A 4,987-nucleotide genomic window follows, 5' to 3' on the forward strand; every position below is an offset into this window, starting at 1 on the left:
AAGAGATCAAACCTAACGCACCATAGGCAGCACGCTCCGTTGCGCATTCTGATCGCGTCGTAACATTCAGCAACCTACGAACGCTCGATCTTACACGACCGCACACGCACGAATACGCACGAACACTTTCGCGCTCGTCCTCAATGATCTCCTCGGTTATGAACTCCTCACCCATACGAACGGCCTCCACAGCACCACGAATAGTCTCTAGAAAAAACCTCGTCGGTGTCGAGTTGAGTTCTGACACCACCAACAAGGGCTACCTTGATATTCTTGGTGTGAGAATTCAGAGGACGGCTTCTGTTTGGACTGGTTTGAGGCCAGACGAACGGAGGAACACCGATCGCGTATACGATTGGAAAGTGGGGAAGTATATGATTGATGCTCAAATCGTTTTAGATAAAGCTAAGGGTCTTCTAGCAAAAGCTATGTGATCGTTTAGCTCATCGTCTACTCGGTCTGTCACCTACAAACTCTACACCGATCGTTTACCTTGGCTAGCGATCGTTCTAGCAAAACTATATGATCGTTAGTAAATACTGCACGATCGTTTAGCTAGCCCAACCGTCGTTTAGTAAATTCGTATTTACTTGAGATTTCATGAGTTTCTTTTTCGCGAGAAGAGAAACTCAAAACCTTTTTAATCGTTTGTAAAACTTCCTTTTTTGAAAAAAGAAACCACTTTCTTTTAAATTCTCGGTTTACACATGATCCAATAATTACCCACTACTTTGGTTATTTAAAAGAAAAAGAATTAATTGATCATAATTAATATTATTATAAACATAATGATAACTAACTTATCATAATATATTTATAACCTATAGTTTTAATTTCATCTCATGAAACATATAAACCATAATTCTTTTTTCTATTTCCATGGTACTCAATGTAAATCTCATTTACATCAATCCTCCACTAGATGTATCTCATACATCAAACCGATTATATCATATATAATAAAAAACCTCTTATCAATTTGAACATTTTAAATCAACACCAAGTACTGATCCTCAACTGAATCCATTGAGCTACCAAGGGGACCTCAATAAGACTTATAGCTCGAAGCTTCAACGGTACGTAAATAACTGATTTAAACTCTTAGTCACGGGATCCACCATTCATTAACTGTCAGGCACTCCACTAAAGACCGACAGCTGAACTCTTCTTACTTATAGATATATTATAATGTCTATCTTACCACAGTCAGAGCAGTGCGACAATCCTTCAAAAATCGCTCGTAAGTATAGTTGCCCAATAACCATTATGCCCCTTGCATTTAATATATTCCACGCTCCTATAAGTACACTGATCTCTCATACGAAACTAGTGTCTTACGTCTCTACTTGATTAAGTCTTCTCTTCCAAAAGAGAAGTTTCGAAAAAAAAAAAAAAATAGGGGTGCCACAACCACCTAACTATGGCATTACAAAATTGATATGGTTCATCCTTGATGAAAAGTGATACTCCAAACTGAAGATTTTCATCTTGACTGAGGGCATCTTAACAAATTGAGGGCAAAGTAACAAATTCAAGATATTCCTAGTAAGAAGGTGATACAGTAAATTTAAAAAAACATACTACTTTGCACGAGACTATACAAGTTGGAGGCATAGATAAGTGTCTTTGTTAAAAAAATATTCAATCTTTCCTTTGCTCTTCTAAATAAAGAAGCTTCAAGTGTTTGGCGTCGCATGCTTCAAGTTCAAGGCATCACTTATCTAATGTTCGACATTTCGTCTTCAACATTCAATATATCTTCAAATTCAAGTTTTGAGGCTTTGATGATGATATATTTTCAAAACTCAAGTGTGGAGGCTTCAATGATGCAACTTCAAAATCAAGTGCAGAGGATTCACCAATACTTCATCAAGCTCAAGTGTGAAGAATTTGTTGATACTTCATTAAGCTTTTATTCAAAGAGTTCACCGATGCTTCATCAAGCTCAAGTTCGAAGGATTTGTTGAGGCTTTTTCAAGTTCAAATGCGAAGGATTCGCCAGTGTTGCATCATATTTAAGTTCGAAGGTTCCGCGATGTCAAGTCAGATACTTAGGTCATGATGTCAGGTCTGATATAGAAAGCGCAAATCCATGTTTGGTGCAGAAAGTGAAAAGCCATATTTGGTGCAAAAGGTGAAAAGTCAAGACGAAAAATTAAAATTTCCCTTTCCAATAAGAAGAACCATAGTTTTGCAAAAAATGTAAGCGTAGAGAAGTAAGTCTCGATTGTAAAATCTAAAAGAAACAAGGGCATGAAATGCTTAAGAAAAATGGTGAACTTCATAAGGTTTGAACATATTCTGAGCCCAAACAGATGGAGAACACTAAAAGGAAAATTTGTCCAAGGTGTTGACTTTATAATGTCACCATCCTTAGACAACAACAGAACAATGGAATATAATTCAGACCTCTCTAGGGTCAACATATGATTTGGACCTCTCTAGGGTCAGCACAGGAATCGGACCTAAAGGTCAACACAAGATTCAGACCTCTCTAAGGTCAAGATGATCCAAACCTTTCTAAGGGTTTATAGTATAGGGATAGGGTTGGGTATCTTATCCTAGTGACAATATGAATACGACCTACTTTGAATTTGATACAAACGCAATGATCCAATGCGTTCGTGTAGGTGACATACAAGTGGGGGTATCCTATGCAATGATTTTGCATAAGATCGGATCGCAAAATAGTAACCACTAAATGTAACACCGTTAACTAGTTAGATTTCTATTTCAATAGGATGACCTAAGCAACTTAATCTTAATCCTGAATGTATTATAAAATTCTATTCACGAGGGATTGTCCTTTGATTTGTATGGGTGAGAGTGGTCAGTTCATTGACTCAATAAGTCTAAACTTTTGGAGACAAGACTGAGTGGGAGCGAGGAACATAATAATACAAGATGAATTTCACTCCTTCCCGACTTTTGAGTAAGTAGATGAAGGTTCTCTTAAGTGGTGTCTTCGGGACTTGAACAGAAGGCCCTGCCCTTTATGGCTCGAGAGGGATTTCTACTTAATGGTTGGACCATAAACAGGTTGTTCATTAGAGGAGCACTGGTACTTAAGGATACAGAGCTAACTAAGGGATAAAACGGTAATTTGACCCAGCTGGTGTTTCAAACATTCGTGAAGGACTAACTTGTTGTTGTTGGTCTATATCCGTGGAAACAGAAATATATTTGCAGTGAGAAGAGTGCAGTTGTGGGTCTTAACTGGAGCATACCCATAGTTAACAAGTATTAATTAATTTGGTTAATGAGTTTAGTCAATTAATCTCATATCGTTGGAGATTCTGATCTGTAGGTCCATGAGGTCCCCTTCTTAGCTCATAAAGGGAATTAAGGCAACTATGTCTTGAATAGAGTTTGAAATATTTAAATTTACTTAGGAAAATAATATAATGCATAATGATACATTATAATATAAAATTTATATTTTAATTAAACTTTATAATATAAATTAAAATTTATATATGATCAAAATTAATGTATGAGATGATTAAATATTTGAAAAAGTTCAAATATTAATTTAATATGAATTTGATTCATATTAAAACTATAGGTTAAAATTAATGTGTATTAGATGCACATTAAAATTTAGGTTATGAGAAAAATACAATTGAATATGATTTAAATGTAGACTAAATTAAATATTCAATATTTAATTTGATAATAATTTAATTGGAGAATTAAATAATTATTTAATTTAATTTAATTAGATTTAATTAAATTAATTGAATTAAAACTATAGATTATGTGAAAGATGTTTCATTTAATATGATTTAGATGAAATCATTAATTAAATTAGATTTAATTAATTAAATTAAATTAATTAATAAAATAACTCCCACATAGGGGAATTATGTGGATTATCCTACGTTTCCTTCATCTCTCTCCTATTGGTTAAAAGACCTGCAAAACGTACATTTTGCAGGTGAATTGCGATTGAAAACATGGAAAGATTATGTGAAGATTTTTTTTTCTCTCCACAAACAATTTCTCCTCCTTCTCTTTACATAATTTTGGCTCCCACAAACCACACCTCATAAATTCTCAGAGAATAGGGAGGCAACCTTGTTGGTAGTGTTCTTGATTTCAATCTAGTTGGAGAATTGGCAAATTCATTCGATTCTACAAAAGTATGTATTCTTTCCCTTTTCTCTCTAGAATTGTTTAATAACATGCTTAACCTAGATTACTTTTACAGTAGACTGTGTTATTTTTTGTCTCTATAAGTTTTCTGGAATTTCCCAATGTATGGGTATTTCACGTTTCCTAAATTAATTTCGAGTAAAGGTCCTATATTTTTCCACTACGTTAGGGCTTTCATCCCTACCATTGGTATTAGAGCCGTCTTGTAGAGTTGATTTAGGTCTCTTAGATTTGCACTAGTTTTGATGGGACTAATTACATTGTGAATGTAATTTTTGCGAATGAATGTTTACGGTAGTTTATGACCATAGAATTCCATTTTTTTATTTGATCAAATTGTAAAGGCCCCTGCATTTTTTGGCATCTAATCATGTAATTCGAGTCTTATGTAAGTCTGTGTCTTGAATTAGGATTGTAATCGATGAAGATTGAGACCAATTTTGGCCAAAAATTGAAGAATGCTGAGGCTACGTTGAGCACGGTTCAGTTGTGGTCCAGGGTGGTTCAGTCTGGTTTGGTTGGTTCAAAGTGGTTTGGTCTGGTTTTGCACTGAGTTGGCTCGGTTCATGGTTTCGGGGTCTGGTTTGAAGCGATTCGGGTCGGTTCTAGTTGGTCTGATCCAGTTTTGGAGTGGCAGAAATAGTTTTAGGATAAAATTAGCATAATTATTGTAATTTATTGCTTCATTTGATCACAAGGGCGAAATTATTGGTTCATTTTGTTATTTAAATGTTTTATGGATGTCATTTAGATTAATCCCACCATAAGTTAAGTATATTCATGTATTTTAATATATTATAAACGTTACAATGTATGATTTTAATGCATAAGG

This window comes from Benincasa hispida, chromosome 3, assembly GCF_009727055.1.
Source record: "Benincasa hispida cultivar B227 chromosome 3, ASM972705v1, whole genome shotgun sequence".
Lineage (NCBI taxonomy): Eukaryota > Viridiplantae > Streptophyta > Magnoliopsida > Cucurbitales > Cucurbitaceae > Benincasa > Benincasa hispida.